The sequence below is a fragment of the Momordica charantia genome, assembly GCF_013281855.1.
Source record: "Momordica charantia cultivar OHB3-1 chromosome 1 unlocalized genomic scaffold, Mcharantia_2.0 BLBB01000001.1, whole genome shotgun sequence".
Lineage (NCBI taxonomy): Eukaryota > Viridiplantae > Streptophyta > Magnoliopsida > Cucurbitales > Cucurbitaceae > Momordica > Momordica charantia.
Window position 1 is genome coordinate 5,721,044 of NW_028275157.1, and position 23,491 is coordinate 5,744,534.

The 23,491-nt window shown below is 38.5% G+C and overlaps 1 non-coding gene across 1 annotated transcript; it reads right to left on the reverse strand.

The window, feature by feature from the left end:
- Positions 1-19,655: 19,655 nt before the first annotated feature.
- Positions 19,656-19,762, reverse strand: LOC148213166 (small nucleolar RNA R71). The gene has a single exon (XR_015793048.1). It is a non-coding gene; the product is annotated as a small nucleolar RNA R71 (small nucleolar RNA).
- Between the last annotated feature and the right edge of the window lie 3,729 nt (positions 19,763-23,491).

The window sequence follows — 23,491 nt, forward strand, 5'->3', positions numbered from 1 at the left end:
GGTAACGAGCCCCTTTGAACCCTCTTAAAGTTGTTTATGAAGGCTGAACGGTACATTTAAATTGCTGTATTTTTCTGTTTTTATGCTTAGGTGTGAGACCGACGCAAACTTAAAAACGTGGTTGTGTAAGTAGCACCAGGGGGCGAGTGTGTGTGTTATTTAGCATTAACGGAATGATTTTGATGCTGTTTTTCTTGTTAAAATAATTTAATTGAGCATGTAGGGATTGTTAGATTTGATTTGTGAATTTCTAGCGATCTTGTTGTCGTCTTTCTATTATCGAACACCTTTGAGGAAACATGCTTTCTGTTCTTATTGTTGTAGGTGACTAGTAGGTTTCGAATTGTGGTAGTTAGAAGTAACTGGCTCATGACGTTTTGCAACTGTGATGTAAATGAAATGCTCGCGTTGTTAAACTGATACTTTTAGTTTATATTGTCCTAGTTGTGAGCTGTTGGATGTATTTTGTTTATTTCGAGGATAAGTATGCTTGTAAACGGTGCAGAGATTTAGAATGTGGGAAATTTACCTACAGGTGGTCATGGGAGGGTTAGCGAAGTGGTGAAGGGTGAAGGGTAAAGGGACGGGTTGATATTCCGTTAGCTATGGGTGTTCTGACCTGAAAATGTTTATTAATCGCTTGGAGGTTCAAAGCCTTGAGTGGTGGCCTTGGGAATAAATGACAAGGCCGAACGTCAAATTCTGTAAACAAGTATTGGGGTCTTGGGAATAAATGTCAAGGACCAATACGTTGGGAAGTCATCGGTACCTTGGGGATAAACGGCAAGGACCGGTGCACAGTTCAGGTCTTGGGAATAAATGGCAAGGCCGAACGTCAAGTTTCTGTAGAGGAGTATTGAGGCCTTGGGGATAAATGTCAAGGGTCAATACGACTCGAGGAGTTAGGCTTGAGGGATTAAAGTAGAGTGGTGCTTGCGAAGTAGTGGTGCTAGGCCTTGGGAATAAATGGCAAGGTCGAACATCAAGTACTGTAAAAGGAGGGGGCGCGGTAACTTGGGAGTAAAAGTCAAGAGCCATCATGCCTCGAGAAGTTAAGCGGGAAGTAACACAGGGGGGTGTAGAGGAAGGTTTAGTACTATGAGACAAGGGCTAGTGAATCATGGGTTGTAGTTTTGGTAGTTCCGACGCATGGTTGTTGTATGTAATTGTGAAGTTATTGTCTGCTATTTCTCGTTGCCTATTTAATTGCCTTGCTATCGTTTTATTCTATATGCCATGACTGTGAGCATGATTTTTGTGCTAGTTAGGAAGTGCTACTTACGGAGTACCTTACGTACTCACCCCCCCTTTTACCCTTATATGTTTTCAGGTGTGAACAGGGCCGACCGCGGTGATTATGTAGAGAGGGCTTGACCGAGGAGGGATCACTAGCCTAGTTAGTGAGGATAGAGGGAAGGGTTGTTGGGTACGAGTAGCATTGAAACTTATGTTATAGCTAGGTGTGAACTGAGGAGAAATTTTGTATTCATTGAAACTACTTTATTTGTTATGGATGTTGCTAGTAAACGCGTCACTATTGTCGTTGGAGTTGAAGGGTACGATTGTTTCATTTATTTAAGAATTTTGCCACTGAGGAGGATATGAAATATTTTCTCTTTGTTTTTAAATTGCCCACAGAGGGCGAATCCTGACATTTTATGACATTTATATTTCTGATAGAACGTATGGGAGTCGAAGCTTTATTTCTTTTAAATTATTTTTCCAGGAAGGTTGCTTATCTCGTGTTTGGAGTTAAGGTTAGCCAGGTGAACTATTTAGCGTTGCCTAGGATGATATATAAGATCCTGGGGCGTTACATTACCCAAGATTAAAAAATATGAATTTAAAAAAATTTGGTAAAAATTAATACTCTCTTGAGAAAATGACTATTCAACCCAAAAACCCATAAAAAAGACTGTTGGAAGTAGGGGTGTTTAGGTAGCCCAAAGAACCCGAGCAATCCAACCTAACTTGATGGTTTGGATTGGATTCAAAAAAATTTGAACGGAAAAATTCGGTTCAGTTCTCGAGTATAGAAAGAAAAAAATCGGTTGAACCCAAACCGAACCGATTTTATTAAATATATATATATATATATATAATTTTTATAAGTTTAGGGTTTTTTAGAAAAACCATGTATGGTTTAGGGTTTTTTGGAAAAACAATATATGGTTTAGGGTTTGTAAGGAAGAGCATCACTGTCACCTCTTTCTTTCAATTTCACTTTTCTCTCTCTATCAATGGAAACTTTTCCCTCTCTTATCTCATCACTCTCACCTCTTTCTTTCAATTTCACTTTTCTCTCTCTATCAATGGAAACTTTTCCCTCTCTTATCTCATCACTCTCACATCTCTCTTTCAGTCTCAACCTTTCCCTCTCTTTCAACCTCAACCTTTCCCTTCTCGTCTCGTCCCTATAGTTCTCTCCTTCAATTTTACCTTCTAAATTTCTCTCAAAATCTCACTGTCTGGTTCTATGTTCTCTTAATTTTAGATGTTCGCCATTTGTCGCTCGTCGCCATAGTCTGCTGCCCCTTATTGCATGACATCGCTTTCACCGTAGTTCGTCGCATGCCATTGTTGTAATTGTCGGTGTTGCTGCCATTGTTCGTAACCGTTGAAGCCGCGTTCAAAGAAGCACGTCGTCACCTCAAAAGTTTGTTGTCATCTAAAGAATCACACTAATGTCTATAGTTGCCGGCGTCGCCCGTCACTGCTATGGCTCTTAATCACCAAAGATCCCACGCATCGTCCGCAAGAAGATGAAACCCAATGACTCTGCCCAACCCAACCTTTGAACATCCCTAGTTGGAAGAGCCGCTAGAGAAAGAGAATTATATATATATATATATATATATTATTTTATTCAATTAAATCTCAATTTTTTATCTTTAATCATTAAAGATCCAATGACCCAAATTGAAATCTGAATCTTAAATTTCTCTCCAACTTTTTTCCCTCTATTTATATAATCTTTCTCTCCCAAAATTACAGAACAATTTTCTATCCAATTCTTTCATGCTTCTTTTTCTCCAAAAGCTCCAATGTTTCTTTAAATGACTTGAGAGAGATTTATTTTTAGAGAAATCTTTGAGCTATCCAATTTTATTTTTCTTAGCCATTTGAGTGCTTTATTTTGTAAGAATTTTTCTTACAAAATTTGTGAGTTATATTTGTAAATCCGCTCTTTGAGAGAGTTGTAATCTTGTTCTTTTCAAATCTCATATTATTTGTAAGGGTTGCCCTTGAGCTCAAAAAAGAGTGTTGTAACGATTTGATCCTGAACCATGGAAAGAATCAGGTTTCTTCTTGTTATGGGAAAAAAAGGCGTTGTACTGGTTTGAATCAAATTGTTAAAAGAGTCAAGTTTCTTAGTTGAACACTCAAGAAGAGTTTGGAAACTGGAGTAGGCCGGTGTTGCTAAACCACTATAAAATTTTCAGTGTCATTTTCTCTAATAATCTTTTATTTAATTTTTGCAATTAATTTTCTTTATTATAAATTGCATGAAATTAATTGTTAGAATTTGTTATTCATGTTTATGGTCAATGTTTACATTTGGATTAATTAGGGTACTTTGAAATGTACTTCTAATTTATTTATTAATTTTGTGTTAAAATTATTTATTTGTAAAAAGTTTAAATAATTGTTTAAATTTGACCCACAGTGTAAAAAAGTTTATAAAGTTTAATTAAACCCTATTCACCTCCCCCTCCCCCACCCCCCCTCAACGGTTGTCATATCGATCCAATAATCCATAGTTTAGTTGTGAATACAATCTCGAGCCCGAACCCGTGCAAGACTGTACCCACAAAATTATCCTAATGCTCAAAACTCGAGTCTAGTTTTGCACAAAGAACTGCATTCCATTAAATCCCAAGCACGAACTAGGCCATGATTTAGCCCAAGATATTTATCAAATTTTAAAATTTGCAGTTTTGTTAGTTTTTTACTTTGTGCTTATTTGTTTGAATATGTATCTATGTACGTTGTTGTTGTTTTTTTTTTTTTTGCATACTACCAAGCTATGGAAATGGTACCAAAGAGTCCCCATTCTATTGTGCCAATCTAACATGTATGTCTCACATAGGGGCTTCAGTCAAGATTATTAAGGATAAACTTAGTCCCCCGTCGAATAGTATGTTTAGGAAGACATGTTTCGGCCACTTACTAGACGTACAGCTCGTATTAAATGAGCCCCTGATTCACCATCTTTTATTGAGAGAGTTAGAGGATAGTAGACCAGACTTTATTAGTATAGACCTATTCGGAAATAAGGTCTCGTTCGGTTCGGAGGAATTTAACCTCATCACTAGATTGAAGTATGGAAGGAGGTCTATTAGGTGAGCATCGTCCCTTGTTAGGCTTAGGAGTTTATACTTCAAGGACAAAGTTGATCTCCAAATGTCACAATTGGAGACAATGTATGTAGAAGCACTATTTGAGAACGATGATGATGTAGTCAAAGTAACCATAGTGTACTTCATGGAGTTGACCCTTAAATTTCTATTCACTCTCCTTTGTAGGATCCCCCCCCCCCCCCACCCGGTTGTCCCATGTAACCTAGGCGACGACGAATCTCCATACTATGGACAATTGTATGAGAATGAGGTTGAGTACAAGCTTCAGAGCGATGATGAGTATGATTATGATGAATATCATACTGAGGATGAGGTTGAGGATGAGGATATTGGAGTATAGTTTGAGAACGAGGATGTGCTTGAAAACCATTTTGAGAATGAAGGTCAACCTATTAATGAGTCGCATACAAGAGTTAAAGGGAGTAGTTTTCCATCCAATGCAAAATATCATAACTGGCGATCAGGTGGAGACATGTAAAAGTTAGCTTTGTACAATGTTGTACTGTTATCACTTTTGTATGAATCAAAAGAATCAGTTAAGATATATTTCATTCCTCACTTCTGCAAAATAACACGGTCGAAATATATTTCAACATGCTTGGGGTCGAAATTAGGGCTGAATGAACATGTTCTGGAAAAAACACGGTCGTGAATTATTTCGATCACGGTCGGGGTGGATACGCAACGAATTTGGTATTCTGAAAAAAAAACACCGTCGTGAATACTTTTGACCACGACCGGGGTGGTACTAAGGGAAATTGGTATTCTATAAAAATACACGGCCATGAATTTTCGTACCACGACCGGGGTGTATACGCAAGAAAGTGGGTATTCTGTAAAAATGCACGGTCGTGAATTTGTTCGACCACGGTCGGGGTTGCACAGGTCATGGAACTTATAAGAATGATTCACGGCGGGGGTATGTGTATACTTCGGCGGGGGGTTTCTGTATTTTTCAACAACTTCGAACGTCTTTCCAGTATTTTTTCATCAAATTTTAGGTATCTCAAAGACTAGGCATGAAATATATGAAATATGATAATCATTAGTACATCTACTTCATCACACTAAAAGAAATAGCATCAAACATCAGCCCAAACGAAACAAAAATGGTCGAATGATTTCAATTCATCACAATACTACCATTTAACAAATGGTTCAACGATTACAATAGTAGCATTGAAATGTACGAAACAAAGTGCGTTGAACTATTACAATTGTACCGTTCAAAAAATGGATTTGTTTACCCAAAGCTGCACGTCGAATTGCCTCCAAAAGTAGGCATCCTAGCCTGTGTTAATGTATTCAAGCTATACTCATTCATATCATATTCGAAGTATTTTACACATAAGATACCACAGTCATCATCTCCCTCTTGTTGGGTGCTGATGAAACTCTACGGATGCGCCATGGTGTGAGTGATATGTCAGTCTTCTCTATCAGAACGCCGGACCTACAAATAAGGGTCGGGATGATAGTTATCATGAGCTTCAACTCCTCTTCCAACTTTGGTAGTGGTGTCATGGCCATGAAGGAGTCCCACACGATAAGCCCACCCTTGTCAAAGTCGATGTAAACCATTATCCAATGCATTCCACCGATATTGTAGGGTAGATATACGACATCGACATCCATCCACCATGTCTCGTAGTCTGAGTGAGTACCATCTATGTAGATGAGCATAGTCTTCACTCTTCCCTCCCAATTATAATCCAATGCAACCCTCGAAGCAATGGCGTTATGAGATTGCATGCAGACATAGACACTGTCTGTTCGTCTAAGGAAATTCTGTAACCAGTATGACAATTAAATAAAAGGCAGACATATATTTATTGAACAACTACTGAATAAGAAAACTTACCGCAAGTACTAAGTCATCAGTGGTGAACTTGCGACGACATAAGTCCGGTCACAATTCGAGCTTCTTATGCACGAACATGATCAACAAATTGATTACCTATGAAGACCAATCACATATTTATGTTCAGTGAAATTTAAGGTACGAACATTCATATATCTATCGCTAGTACGATACGGTATATATAGTATGGAAAACGATCGTACCTCGCACGAACACCATTTTTGTGGTGTTCGAATATCCCGAAACTATTGTTTTCCTTGGTTTGCATAACATGTCTTCTGTGTTGAACACGAGTTACTGGCGTCATCTAGCCACTTTTGAAATTTTGAGTCTTGTTCCTTCGGGATCTCGACTAGCGAATTGTAAACCATGACCTTTTTTTGTTTACCGCCCACCTTAACTTCGAAGGACCCTCGAAGCTTCTATTGTGTTTTCCTCTTCCATTTCCCTCGACGAGATGGAGGGGGATGAAACGGTTGGGACAGAATGCACACGTCATGTGAATCATTGTGTGCCATGTTCGATGAGCTCTCTGGCAATTGTGACTAGACTACGAGGAGCTCATCCAACTCCGTGTCCGATAAGTCTTCCATGACTTGGTCCTGAAAACAATATAGTTAGTAAGTTAAACCCTCGTTCATAAATGAAATACATAAAAACACTATAATTCGTATTTACCTTGGGTGTCCATGGAAGTGGTACCTCATGCACTATCCCTCGACATCGGGATCTACGGCAACCCCCTGCACCTCGCCAACTGATTCAATAGCGTCCACTATTAATGCATATGCTGCTTCCACAGCATTAGACTGCTTCGCATCCACAGGCTTCGTTTCATTCAAATTCCCACCAATATCTCCATATGCTTCTATAGCCTTCAATTCATTCGAAGCATCCCCCACCTCACCTCTTCGCTTGGTAGGCTCCGTTTCCATTAAGTAGGTATCTTGCTGCACCTCATTTTCACCACTACATGTCCGTCTTATTTGTCAGACTCTTACTAGCACCTCCAGCTCTTGCAGCATCTCCGTCACCATTGCCATCTCTATCTTCACCAATGTTTTTTCTAATAACCGAAGTATCAATTGGTAGACCCTATATGCAGCAAACATAATGTCAGAGCAAAACTAATTTACATATAGAAAGTATTACTACAGTACGCACCTTAACTAGACGATTCAAGAACTTCCGAAGGCTTTTCAAATCACCTTCCATGCCAACAACACGATCATCCATAGAAGAGACTACCTCTCTACACTGGCAAGCCGCGTATCCATAGCAGCCACTTACTCAGTAAGATCCTAAAACTGGACTTGCATTTACACCGACGCTTCTAGCCATTTGTCGTCTTCATCTTCCCCTTTACCTCTGCATGCATCGTCAGGACATCAGGATCAACATGGGTGGCATCATGCTGCATGTCACGACCTTCCATTGGAGGCAACACTTGGTCGCATGTTTGTTCCTCATCAATATAATCGTTAGCAGATGGTGGGTCGAATACCCTTTCCATGAACCTTTGCTCTGCTTCCATCTTGAACAGTCTGACAGCCACTTTAGCCTGCACATAGGTGTACGAGTGAGGGCACCTTATATGAAAAATAAATACGAGATGAGTATATATTTTTGTGTCCAAATCTTATAGATGTGGACTGAAATATCTCATTCTCCATAACAACCCACGCAGGTGAATGTCTGCAGTTCCAGTTAAGTATATGTAGGACAGCATCCGGTTTTACAGGATGCACAACCTGTCCGATCGATGAGGACATCGTTTCGTATCCCCACACCTGTACCAATGACTGTACAACGTCACATGGAATGAACAAAATATAATATAAAGTAAAATGTGAACAATAAGTGCAAATACCTGGAACGCCCATGGAAAACTGTACATACTGTATGTTTTCCTAAATCCCTCATCTTTCCCCTTCTTAGCCAGGGCACGATTTAGACTTTTTATAGTCTTCTCGAAAAGCATCTCAGCCCAGTCATAGTTACAACACACTTCTAGGTCATCCACAATTCCTAACATGCTCATGTCAAACTTAAGACTTCTCTCTCTCTCTCTCAAGCAACACGAGGTCTACAAACAATGTCATCAATACCTTCAAAGCATCCAAGTCATTCTCAAACTACAGTAGTAGGTACTTCGTCTCCAACTCACTTAGTAAAATGTCAACTTTGTCGTCGAAATATAGTGTCCTAAGCCTCGTGGGAAAAGTGACCTTACGAATCAGCCACCTACCATATTTTAGGCTTGTAATCAGATTAAATTCCCTCAACCCAAAAGATACCGTATTACCAAGCACGTCGTGTCTACTATCCTCCACCTCCTTAAGCAATAGATTGTTTATAAATGGCCTGTTAAGTACGAGGTCCACATCTAGCAAATGACCAAAAATGTTATTCCTATACATACTAAGTTGCTTAGGGGTTAGTTTACTCTTAATAGCCTTGACCGTGCTCCTTAAGTGGGATAAACAGGTCAAATTGGCGGAACGATAGCTAGAGAGAGGGATCTTAGGTACCATCAAAATTTTATAAACCTGAAATAAAATAAGAATATGTAAAACTGAGTAAACAACTAACCACAAATACATATGCCAAACAAAAGAAGGAACGATAACAAAAAAACAAGAAAAAAAACCTTGAAACCATATCTTCGTCGAAATTCTCAATAAAGACCGTGGTCGTGGTCGTAACCGAGAATTTGGACATAAAGCAATTCTCGTGCCAAATTGCTCGAAATTCTTTGTCTGTTGCAATTCTCAGTCTCACCCCGGACGTTAACGTGACCGAGAATTATGGCAGAACGCAACTTCATTCTTTCACAATTCACGGTCGCACCACGACCGCGTTTGATACCAAAAATCTCGACATAACGCAAACCTCGAGCTTCCTCGGCCAAAAACCCTTAACGAAACCAATATTCCACGGTCAAAAAACATACAAATCTCAAATCTGACAAAGACCTACACAGACCCACACACAAATGAACCATTATCGTATTTGTTCCACAGAAATCACAATCCCTAAATCTCTAAATGAACACTTAACCACATCTGCAAACAAAATCAGCAAATGAACAATAAAAAAAACCATTCAGAAAACGCCGAAATCGAGCCCTACAACTGAATCCACTATGGCAAATCATCTAATCATATAAGAACTTATATCAATAGAAATCATAGTTATATCATACATATATTAGTGGTAACCCAATGGCGTAAATCATATTATAAGTTATATCAGCAAATATCATTGTTATATCAAAATTAAATAAATTGTATATCAATATTACATAAGCGGTATATTATAGGTATATCAAATATATAATACACATATATAAGTGGTAAATCAATAAATAGTAAATCATACAATCATAAAAGAAGTTATGTCACTAAATATCATAGTTATATCAGTGGTATATCAGTTGTATATCAATGGTATATCAGTAGTAAATTAGAGGTATATCAAGTATATCAGTGGAAAATTAATAATCAAGATATATTAGTGTTACGGAGATAAATTTGACTTTTTATTATTTGAACCTCCACGTTTTCCAAAAAAAAAAAATTATAATTGCAAAACTAAATTGTAGATTCTAAACTTTGTCATTTTCTTTAATTTTATTTTTCCATTATTGCAACTTCCCCAAAATATTTAGGAGCTAGAAAAAAATTATTCTAGAGAAGTATGTCAATGAAAAAAAAAAACAGAAGAAGAAAAGAAAGAAAGTTGAGCATTAGAAGAAAAAAAATAGAAACCTGTTTTTTTTTTTTTTTTTTCTCTAAGGATTTCAAAAACGATTTTAAGAAAGCAAGAAGCAAAAAAATTAAATTGATTAGAAAACAAGCTGTTTTCTAAAAACTACGATCCAAAACCCAAAATTAGTTCGTAATCTATAACATATATAAAATTAGCATGTGGAAGATTTTTTTTTCTTTTAGTAATTGTATTGATGCAATCATAATCAGGAGAAATAAACATCTTGAATATGTTTTTCTGTTAAAAAACACTTGATTTTATATTAAAAATGTTAGAATATAAAAATTTTCATCATTGTTGATGCCAAAATTTGCTGAAGTCCTAGGTATCATTGGTTGACAATGCGAGCTGTCTGGAGCTAGCTTCCCCTAGGTATCTACAAAGATAGATAAGGCACTCCGACGCCCAAGTTAGTTAGCAATCCGAACTTAGACATATCAATTTCAAACAGATTTTCATACCTGGCTTGGTGAAGTGGTAGTGTATTTATAGTATTGAAAGAGTCAGCTACTTGTCTCATCAGGGTATTTCCATGTTTGGATCAGTGTCATGCCAAGGACCATCGGTCCATACTGGCTTCCGAATCCAACCCTGCCTTCAAGATGGGGCGCTTGAGGTGTCCATATCCGCATCTGAGTATCGGGTACTGACCTGTCAGGTCGGTCTGCGTGACTTTCTCGCGCCTTTACATTTGGGCATGATTCATGCCCCCATTTAAATATAGCTTGGTAGAATTAGAATACAAGAGGTGCATTAACATTTTTTGCTTACTCAAGTAAATTTACACAGGTATTTCTACACAGGTCGATTAGGATCACTTAATGGTAGTAAATGCATAGGTACTCGACGTTCCACGAGTGTTGGAGTTACTTCCCTTCCAGGTCGCTTATGAAGGGATGTGAACCCCGGAACGGAATCAATAGAACACGTTATTGAATTTCTTTTGAAATTTAAAACACATAAAAATATAAAACAGGAAAGAACGTTGGATTTTACCTTTGAAAACTCTTTTTCATGTAAACCCAATAAGATAACACTACTTGATCTTCCTCGCTAAATCTCTTGGTCGAGAATCCGGATTGTGGGATCCAATTGCAAGATATTGAGAGAGTAAGAGAGTTGAGAGATTTTTTTTAGCGTTCCTCTGGGGTTTAACTCACTATTATATTTATAGAGGGAAAATGCTAAGACTAACAGAATATCTTATCCTTTTGGATATAAGATATCTTCTACTGAATCTAGGGAAAATCCTAAAACCATCGGAATATCTTCTTCTTTTGAATCTCTAAACGGAATTCAAAAAGCGAATTCAAAATGTAGAAAATGGGGATTTTTCTCGTCCATAACATTAGCCTACACTCTCAAAATACATAGTATTAATTTTGAATCTTTATCGAAAATTAACATATATTTATATAATGTATCAATATACATTATATAGATTCCCTTATATAATTTGAACATTTCAAATTCTTTCATAATTCTTGATCCTAATTTTATTTATTGTAAGCTAGTAATAGGATCTAAAGAACATACAGATCAGAAGCTCTAACGATGCGAGATTAATCAGTCAAACTCATTAACTGAGTTAATCAACATTCGTTAACTGCGGGTTACTACATTAAAGATCTGCAACTGCAGTTTTCTCACTACATAATATTTTTGTGTCCACAGATGTACGACCATGAATGACAAGTAAGTCAATCCTTCTGGAGTGATCGCAACTCTAGTTGGGTCAAATTACCGTTTTACCCATAAGTTACATCATGCTCTTTAAATAACATTGCTATTCTAATGAACAACCCCGTTATGATTCGACCAATCATCGGAAGTTTCTCTCGGACCAATGAGAGGGTGGGGTCCTTTGTTCAAGTCTTGGAGTCAGCATGTAAGGGAACACTCATCTACTTCTCTAAAGTCGGGAAGAAGTGAATTTCATCTTGTATAGTTATGTTCCCAACTTCCGACTCGGTGTTATCCCCAAAATGGTAGGATTATTAAGTCGGCAACCCGGGTCATTCTCACTCATACAAATCAAATGATGATCCCTATGATCAGCGCGTTGTTGTGCGGGGTGTGTACACCCTCCAGGTCCTTCTCCGTGAACATAATTTATTGAAGGGTGAACTACGTGTAGCCTGCGCACACGTTGTTGTGTGCTTCTCGGGCTAGCACCTTGCACTTGTTTCCCGTTTGGCTCCCACTCGGACCTTCGAAGATCATGTTGATGATGGTAGGCCAATCTGCACGCTTAGGGGGAGATCGAGTCTTTTCCCTTTTGGTTTTCTCGCTTCTTGAGGCTCCCACTTCATTAACTTCTCCACTGAGTGCTCACCCAACATGCTTTTTGAAATACCCCTTGTAACGCCCAAGGATTTTCAACATCTCAACGGGGACCATTACTAAAAGCCACCTAAAAAGTCCCACTCGTACTAGAGAATTTAAAACACTAGACGTATAAACTATGACAAACTCTCACCAAGCTTCCGCTACACTACTCTGAATAATAACACTTACAAAAAACTTGCACTAAACAACCCAAACACTACTAATGTTCTAGCGAAACTCAAATCCTTCACAGTTAATAATTTAATAACAATCTAACCTTATAAAACTTCTCAATGAAATCTTCACTAATCGTAAACCATCCACTACACGCATCTAACTTTCACAAATAGTAGAGAAGTAAAAGTTAACTCAAGTTCAACTTGAACAAATGTATTATACTGATAAATATCCTCTAACTCAATTATGCATGAGAACTCCCTTATAGAAGGTGAACCCTACAACAATTATAAGAATAACCCCAATAACAAGATGATGAATCAACCTCAAGAAAGCTAAAAAGATTTGTGCTTGGAAAAGATGATCTAAGATCAAGAAGAAAAGAGAACTTATTCCTATCTTCAAGATTTCAAACTCTCCACAACCTAATTGATCAAACTAGATTGAAAGTTCTAAACATGCATTCTAAACACAAGAATACAAAGAAAGCTTAAAGCTTGAGAGAAACTAAACTCAATATGAAATTTCATTAATCAAATATTGTGTTTCAAAAGCAAATGTACATCCCTATTCAAAAGCTTGAGAGAAACTTCCGAAATGATTCATCCTAGAATCCAAATCACCTACATCAAAAAGGGATAAATCAGCAACATTAAAGGTAGCACTCACATTGTACTTACCAGGAAGATCAATCTTGTATGCATTGTCATTGATCTTTTCCAAAACTTGAAATGGTCCAACTCCCCTTGGATGAAGCTTGGACTTTCTTTGGTTTGGAAAACGTTCCTTTCGGAAGTGAATCCAAACCCAATCTCCAGGTTTTAAAATTAGAGGCTTCCTTCCCCGATTCACTCTTTTTGCAACTTTTTCATTATGCTTATCAATTATTTCTTTTTCCTGCGTATGAAGCTTCCTGACAAACTCAACTTTTGAATTAGCATCATGGTGAACAAATTTGGTAGGTGGCAAAGGCAATAAATCAAGAGGGGTCATAAGATTAAAACCATAAACAATCTCAAAAGGTGAACACTTTGTTGTGCCGTGAGCAGCCCTATTATAAGCAAACTCAACAAAAGGCAACATTTCTTCCCACATTCGAAGATTTTTATCAAGAGTTGCCCTAAGTAAAGTGATTAATGTCCTATTAACAACCTCTGTTTGACCATCAGTGTGTGGGTGACATGTGGTAGAAAAAAACAACTTAGTTCCCAACTTTCCCCATAAAACCTTCCAAAAATGACTTAAAAACTTGACATCTCTATCACTAACAATAGAACTAGGAATGCCATGTAATCTTACCACATCCTTAAAGAATAAATCAGCAATGTTTTTAGCATTATCAATCTTATGGCAAGCAATGAAATGTGAAATTTTGCTAAATCTATCAACAACCACAAAGATGCTATCATGTCCCCTTCTTGATCTAGGCAATCTAAGAATAAAATCCATAGACAAATCAGTCCAAGGTGTATTCGGAACGGGTAAAGGAGTGTACAATCCATGTGGTTTCGATTTTGATTTAGCCTCTCTACATGTAATGCAAGTACTGCAAACTTTATGAACATCATGATGCATGTGTGGCCAATAAAAATTATCTTTAAGAGAAACATAAGTCTTGTTTTCAGCAAAATGTCCCATGAGTCCACCCCCATGTGCTTCCTTAACAAGTAATTCTCTCTAAAAACCCTTAGGAATGCAAAGCTTATCTTTTCGAAACAAGAAACCATCAAAGATATAGAAGTGATTGACTTCAATTCCCTTCACACATTGAGAAAATATTTCACCAAAATCATCATCATTTTTGTACATTTCTTTCAAAAACTCAAATCCAAGCAATTTAGAAGATAAAGTTGAAAACAAGGTATATCTTCTAGACAATGCATTAGCAACCACATTCTACTTACCACTTTTGTACCTTATAACGTATGAAAAGGATTCAATGAATTTAACCCACTTCGCATGACGTCGATTCAACTTGTCTTGTCCCTTGAGATGCTTCAAGCTTTCATGGTCAGTATGGATCACAAACTCCTTTGGCCATAGGTAATGCTGACAAGTTTGTAAGTTGGATAGTTCTTTATCAAAGCATACAGCTCTTTATCATATGTTGGATAGTTCAAAGTAGCCCCATTCAACTTCTCACTAAAGTACATAATGGGTTTTTGTTCCTGCATTAAAACTGCTCCAATTCCTATTCCACTAGCATCACACTCAATTTAAAATGTATTTTCAAAATTTGGCAAAGACAACAAAGGTGCAAAACTTAATTTTTCTTTTAAAACAGCAAATGCCTTTTCTTGTGTAACGCCCCAAGATGTTATATACCATCCTAGGTAATGCTAAATAATCCACCTGTCTAGCCTTAACTCTAAACACGAGATAACCAACTCCCTGGGAAATAATTTAAATAAAATAAAGCTTCGACTCCCATAATTCCACCAAAAATATCAATTTTATAAACTGTCAAAACTTCGCTCTGCGTGGGCAATTTAAAAAAAAAACATCTCATGTCCGCCTCAGTGGCTAAAATTCTTAAATAAATAAAACAATCGTACACCTAAACTCCAACGACAACAGTGATGCGTTTAACAATAACATCCATAAAAAAGAAATAGTTCTAAAGAAAACAAAATCACTCCTCGGGTCCACACCTAGCAATAAAATAAATCCCAACGCTACTCGTACCAAACGACCCTTCCCTCTATCCTCACTAACTCGACTAGTGATTCCTCCTCGGTCAAGCCCCCTCCACGTCATCACCACGGTCGGCCCTATTCGCACCTGAAAACAAATAAGGATAAAAAGGGGGGTGAGTACATAAGGTACTCCGTAAGTAGCCCTTCCTAACTAACACAAAAATCATGCTCACAGTCACGTCATATAAAATAAAACGATGGCAAGACAATTAAATAGACAGCGAGATAAAAAAAAACAATAACTTGACATTTACATACAACAACCATGCGTTGGAACTACCAAGACTACAACCATAAGATTCACTAGCCCTGGTCCCACAGTACTAAACCTCCCTCTACACCCCCCTGTGATACTCCCCGTTTAACTTCTCGAGGCATGACGACTCTTGACATTTATTCCCAAGATACCACCCCCTCCTTTTACAGTACTTGATGTTCGACCTTGCCATTTATTCCCAAGGCCTAGCACCACTACTTCGCAAGCACCACTCTACTTTAGTTCTTCAAGCCTAACTCCTCGAGTCGTATTGGCCCTTGACATTTATCCCCAAGGCCTCAATACTCCTCTACACAAACTTGATGTTCGGCCTTGCCATTTATTCCCAAGGCCTGAACTGTGCACCGGTCCTTGCCGTTTATCCCCAAGGTACTGATGACTTCTCAGCGTATTGGTCCTTGACATTTATCCCTAAGAACCCAATACTCATTTACAGAAATTTGACGTTCGGTCTTGTCATTTATTACCAAGGCAACTACTCAAGGCTTTGAGCCTCCAAGCAATTTATATGCATTTTCAGTTCAGACCACCCATAGTTTAACGGACTGCCAACCCGTCCCTTCACCCTTCACCCTTCACCAGTCCCACTAGCCCTCCCAAGACCACCTACAAGTATATTTCACACATTCCAATTCACTGCACAGTTCACAAGCATATTTTTCTTTGTAATAAACAAGTCACCACCCAACAACTCACAACTAAAACAATATAAACTAATTATCAGTTTAACAACGCGAGCATTTCATTTACAACATGTTTGCAAAACGTCATGAGCCAGTTACTTTTAACCACAACAATTCAGAATCTACTAGTCACCTCCAACAATAAGAATAGAAAACATGTTTCCTCATAAGTGTTCAATAATAGAAAGACGGCAACAAAATCACTAGAAGTTCACAAATCAAAACTAACAATCCCTATATGCACAATTAAATTATTTTAACTAAAAAGCAGCATCAAAACCATTCCGTTAACGCTAAATAATGCACGCACTCGCCCCCTGGTGCTACTTACTCAATCACGTCCTTAAGTTTGCGTCGAACTCACACCTAAGCACAAAAAACGGAAAAGTACAGCAATATAAACATACTGTTCAGCTTTCGAAAACAACTCTAAGAGGGTTCAAAGGGTCTCATTATCGTAAAACGTCTTCGTGTAGGTGTGGGTAAATTAGATCTAGATTGCAAAGGGGTGGTAGCGTAAATCGGGCTTCGAACGGATGAAGATGATCGCCGGACACCACCCAAAACACTGCTGTCCACGTTATTTTTACAACAGCGAAAAACGCCCAAAACGACCTCCAACGGCTTCGATTTGATGTCCGTTACTACAAAACAATTTCGCTTAGGTGTGGGTATTCCAAATCGATTTCGTTTAGGTGTGGGTAATCCAAATCTAACTTCGAACAAAGGTGGGTCAAAGAAAATTACCGGGCTTCCGGGATTTAAGCTATTCGAGTCGTTGGAGTTTGTCGGATCGAGGGAAAACACCGCGAACAGCCACCACTCGCATTTGCCGCACCTGGTGCTGCCCGAGACCATGCGCCGCCGCCTGGTGCTGCCCGACGCTGCCTGCTGCTGCCCGAGCCCGATGCTGCTGCTGCCGTGCTGCTGACCCAATGCCGCACCTGCTGCTCTGATGCCGCCGCTGTTCGTCGCATCGCCTGAACGGAGCTGCTTGCCGGAGAAGAAGAATCCGAGTGGGGGGTGGCCGGCGGCTTCAACAAGAGAGGGAAAGGGAGGAAGAAGAAGAGGAAAAAGAACAAGGGCTAGGGTTATTTGTTTTAAACTTTTAACTCCTTTGGGCTTGGGTTCTTTTTGATTACGCTTGTTTACATGCGTAAAAAGAAGGTTTTAGATGCTGTTTTTATTATGTTTTAACTTTGTTTCAGACTTTTTCTCGGTCGTTTGAGTTCCAATTCATGCAAAATTCATATATGATGGTTTGTGGTTGGCTTATATTGTATTTATGACATTTTAGAACCATTTGTGAGTGCAAATTAATCAAAAGAAGCAAAAAGACGGAAAAAACCTACATGGGAGGCGCCAGGCGCCTGGGAGGCTGCAGAAAAAACTGGTTTTCTTCCAACTTTGCCCTTAATGGAACGCGTCTTCCAATCCGTTTTGGTGGTTCCAACCGATGCATACGTGTAGAAGAAGTGTTCCACTATCAGTTTGAACACGATTTAGTCAGTCAAAGGAGTTGGAAATGGGTGATCCACCAGCGTTTTAGGACCTACCTAACAAATTCTACACAGCTATAAATTCCAGCAGCTTCTCCACTAAATGCATCAAGCCTTGCTTCCTTCTCTTGATCATTCTTAGTGTTTCTTGGTTGCTTTCTAAGTACTTTTGAGTTGCTTTCATTAGTTGCTTTTAGTTTTTAAATCCCGAGCACTTTACATTCCTTTATTGAGCTTTGTTTTGTTTCCGTTGTTACTTAGTTATTTTTTACCTATTCAAATTTAAAAAAAATTCAGCACTTAGCTTATCTTTACTTTGCCTTTACTTTATTTTTAGTTAAAAGAATTGTGTTTTTGGAGGCAAGAGCACGTGACACTCCCTCTTGCTTGAAAGAGAAGGGCGAAGCTCTCAATCCCGAGCAAAACTCTCCGTTAGTTAACTTTTGTTTTTCACACATGCATTTCAATTTCAACCATTTTACTTGCTGTATTTTCTTCAATATGTCTTTCTAAATTCCGGTCTCTAGCCCGGTTATGGATAGTTAGCCTTTTATTTCTAAAAACGGTTGCTAAGAAGTAGTGTTTTTGCTTTCCACTCATTGCTCAACATGTTTTCCCAAAAAGTTAGGATTTAGAGAAGGCCACTGTAAGTCTTAACAAGTCAATACTGAAAATGTTGCTTATTTGCATTGTTGAGTGGTTAAACCGAGGAGAGGAGCGCCTTAGACATAAGGGTTCCGGTTAAGTAGCCTAGACATAGGACCTTAACCTGAGGTTGCGACTATTTCCATCCTAAAACTAAGATATCTCTCATAATAGACATATTAGGGAATGTCTTAGGACTTTGAACTTGCTTAGACATAAGTCAAGTGAAAAGCGTAGTCGTTGGTTCCTAAAGTAAAATGCATCGTCCTTAGCGTATCCTTGATTCTTTGTTGGCTAACTTGAAGTAATTCGGGCTAGGTTTTACCATTATTATACCAAATCCCAAATCCAAAACCATTATTTGTGACCACTTCCCATTTTAAAAGAATCACTCATTTCAACGTTCACTATTCATTAAAACTTTAGAGTTTGGAAATTATTTAGAAATCCTTGAGGATTGATACTTTGATACTTCATGCATTTTATATTACTCTGACAGGTGTGCGCTTGCATCTATAGAATTGTTACCACGCTTAGTTCGTGCGTTCAGCATAACCTCAGTCAAGTTTTTGGCGTCGTTGCCGGGGACTTTAATTTTAAAATTATTTTAAAATTCTTTTAGTTTTTATTTTTGTGAATTGTTGTTGGGTGTAATTTCCATCCACCGTTTTTGTTCTATATTTTTGGTCGTTTATCTCACAAGGGTAAGTTAAAGTGCATGAGCACAAGATCTTTTCTTCTACCCCTTGACCCTGAGATTGAGCGGACCCTTCGAAAAACTCGAAAGGAGGAAAGACTTCGAAAACAACTAGAAAAGCAAAAAGAGAGAGAAGGTGAAATCAGTCCTGAAAGTGAGGTAGAGAGTACGAGCACATCAATGGCAGATATTCCACCTCGTGATCCGGTTGATCCACCTGCTGTTAACGGTAATATGAGGGATCACGCAAGAAATAATGAATTCAACCATATCCAGATGGCGGACAACAGAGACGTGGCAATGCGAGAATATGCCGCCACGACTTTTCAGAACTTTGATTCAAGGATAGTCAACCCTATTCCAGCCTACGCAAACTTTGAGCTTAAACCAATGATGTTCCAAATGTTGCAGACAATTGGACATTTTGGAGGGCAGGAACATGAGGATCCACATGATCATCTGAAATCATTCATTCAAATTGCAAATGCATTTCGATTATCTGGTATAACAGACGATGCTCTTAGACTAACACTTTTTCCATTTTCTTTGAAGGACCAAGCTAAAGCATGGCTCAATGTATTTCCACCGGGATCCATCACCACATGGGGGTCGTTAGTGGAGAAGTTCTTAACAAATTTCTTCCCACCTACTCGCCACGCTGATATCAGAGAGGAGATCATCTCCTTTAGACAGTATGATCGTGAACCTGTTCACGACGCGTGGGAAAGATTTAAAGAACTAATCAGGAAATGTCCGAACCATGGCTTGCCGGCATGCATCCAGATAGAACATTTCTTTAGAGGTTTAGATCATCCTACTAAGATGATGCTAAACAATGCTGCCAACGGAGCCTTCACAAAGAAGACATTCAATGAGATAGTCGACATCCTAAATGACTTAGCTTCACACAACGAACTATGGTGTTCGCAAAGATCTAGGGCAGCACCAAAGAAGCAAGATCCAGCTGGAGTTTTGGCATTGGACATTGCGACCTCGATGCAAAAAGAGATGGTTACAATGAACCAGAGGCTGAAAGAGATGGCGTTGGGAATAAAAATCCATTAGCCACGCCGATACAACCTCTGCAGTTGGATTATTACACTCCTGCCCCTGTTTGCCAAGTCAACGATCTCATTTGTTCATTTTGCAGTGAAAACCATATTTATGATAATTGTCCACATAACCCTGCTTCCGTTTTTTATGTAGGATATTGGAACAATAGGAACTTTAACCTATATTCGAACACCTACAACCCAGGTCAGAGGCACCACCTTAATTTCTCATGGGGAGGTCAAGGAGGTTCGAGCGGTCTTAATCAAGGGCAGAGCCAGCAGAACAAGCAGCCCTATGTTCCACCTACACAGCAATACATCCCGCCACCGCAACAACAGTACAATCAGAGAACACAGACTCCACTAGTTCAAAATAACAATTCAAATCTTGAGAATATGATGAAGGAGTACATGGCCCGAACCGACGCAGTGATACAATCCCAAGCGGCATCAATGAGGAATTTCGAGACCCAATTGGGACAGCTCGCCAATAAATTGAAGAATAGACCACAAGATTCTTTTCCAGGCCATACTGAATTACCAAAACGAGAAGGGAAAAAATAGTGCAAAGCTGTCACCCTTAGGAGTGGACTGGCATATGATGGACCAACAATGCCAACAACAGATGTACAGATTCCGTCCACTGAACCAACTGTAAAGATACTAGAGAATCCAACAACACCGGAAAAAGAAAATATTAGAAAAGGTAATGAGGACACCCCGAGTGTTCCTCCACAAGTACAACCTTCTTTTACCCCTACTCCCCCGTTTCCACAAAGATTAGTTAAGAAAAATAATGATTCCCAGTTTAGAATATTTTTAGATATTTTAAAACAATTGCATATAAATATACCATTAGTAGATGCTCTAGAACAGATGCCAAATTATGCTATGTTTTTGAAAGATATAGTTTCTAGGAAGAAAAAGATAGGAGAGCATGAACTGGTAGCCATGACAAAATGTAGTAGTGAAGCTGTAGGCAGCCCGCTACCCATGAACTGTAACGATCCTTGCAGTTTTACCATTCCATGTTCCATAGGAGGGAAAAACTTAGGTAGGGCATTATGTGATCTAGGCGCTAGCATTAATCTTATGCCATTATCAGTTTTCAAATAATTATGCATAGGAGAAGCTAGACCTACTACGGTTACCCTCCAACTAGCAGATAGATCTATCATAAGACCTAGGGAAAGATAGAAGATGTTTTAGTCCAGGTGGACAAATTTATTTTCCCTGCGGACTTTATCATTCTAGATAGCGAGGCAGACTTAGACGTTCCCATTATTTTAGGAAGACCATTTCTAGCCACTGGGGATACAGTTTTTAATGTGAGGAAGGGAGAAATTACAATGAGGGTAAATAATGAAGAAGTTAAATTTAACGTTCTAGACGCCATGAAATTACCAGGAGACTTTGAAGAGTGCTCTGCTATAACTAGCTTGAATCCTGTTATGTTTGATGAGTTTTATCACTTGTTAGTTACAGAGATCGAAGAAGAGCTTGATAAGATAGCAAAAGGACTAGAAGATGTGATTAATTCCATTGAAAAAATACAAAAAGAAGAATGCAAGTCGTTACTTTCGTCCATAGTGGAACCACCTGACTGGGCGTTTATGCTGAACGCACGCACTAAGCGTGGTAACAATTATATAGATGCAAGCGCACACCTGTCAGAGTAATATAAAATGGATGGAGTATCCAAGTATCGATCCTCAAGGACTTCTAAATAATTTCCAAACTCTGAAGTTTTAAAGAATAGTGAATGTTGAAATGAGTGATTCTTGTAAAATGGGAAGTGGTCACAAATAATGGTTTTGGATTTGGGATTTGGACTTATAATAATAAAACCTAGCCCGATTTACTTCAAGTTAGCCAACAAAGAATCAAGGACATGCTAAGGATAATATGCATTTTACTTTAGAAACTAACGACTACGCTTCTCACTTTACTTATGTCTAAGCAAGTTCAAAGTTCTAAGACATTCCCTAATATGTCTATTATGAGATATATCTTAGTTTTAGGATGGAAATAGTCGCAACCTCGGGTTAAGGTCCTATGTCTAGGCTACTTAAGCGGAACCCTTATGTCTAAGGCGCTCCTCTCCTCGGTTTAATCACTCAACAATGCAAATAAGCAACCTTTTCAGTATTGACTTGTTAAGACTTACAGTGGCCTTCTCTAAATCCTAACTTTTTGGGAAACATGTTGAGCAATGAATAGAAAGTAAAAACACTACTTCTTAGCAACCCTTTTTAGACATAAAAGGCTAACTATCCATAACCGGGCTAGAGACGGGAATTTAGAAAGACATATTGAAGAAAATACAGCAAGTAAAATGGTTGAATGTGGAATGCATGTGTGAAAAAAAAGTTAACTAATGGAGAGTTTTTATCGGGATTGAGAGCTTCGCCCTTCTCTTTCAAGCAAGGGAGAGTGTCACGTGCTCTTTCCTCCAAAAACACAACTCTCTTAACTAAAAATAAAGTAAAGGCAAAGAGAGAATAAGCAAAGTGCTAGATTTTTATATATTTGAATAAGTAGAAAAATGACTAAGTACAAATGGAAACAAAACAAGCTCAATAAAAGAATGTAAAGTGCTCGGGATTTAAAAACCAAAAGTAACTAATGAAAGCAACTCAAAAGTACTTAGAAAGCAACAAAGAAACACTAAAAATGATCAAGAGAAGGAAGCAAGGCTTGATGAATTTGGTGGAGAAGTTGCTGGAATTTATAGCTGTGCAGAATTGGTTAGGTAGGTCCTAAAACGATGGTGAATCACCCATTTCCAACTCCTTTGACTGACCAAGTCGTGCTCAAACTGATAGTGGAACACTTCTTCTACACGTATGCATCGGTTGGAACCACCAAAACGCATTGGAAGACGCGTTTCATTAAGGGCAAAGTTGGAAGAAAACCTGTTTTTCTGCAGGCATCCCAGGCGCCTGGCGCCTCCTGAGGTGTTTTTTCGTCTTTTCGCTTCTTTTGATTAATTTGCACTCCCAAATGGTCCTAAAATGTCATAAATACAATATAAGCCATCCACAAACCATAGTATATGAATTTTGCATGAATTGGAACTCAAACGATCGAGAAAAATCCGAAACAAAGCTGAAACATTGTAAAAACAGCATCTAAAACCTTCTTTTTACGCATGTAAACAAGCGTAATCACCACCCACGTTGGAGCAGAAGCCATTGCCGTCGCATTTGAAATATGCGTATCTAGGGGATAACACACTTTACCAGTTATTATAGCTTCCAATTTATCACCTACTAATGAATATTCTTTATTGCAGATTTTGGAGAAGCACAAAAAGGCCATTGGATGGACGATAGCAGATATCCGAGGGATAAGTCCGGCCTTTTGCATGCACAAAATCTTATTGGAAGAAGATGCCAAGAACTCTATTGAGAGTCAAAGGCGGTTGAACCCGAAGATGAAAGA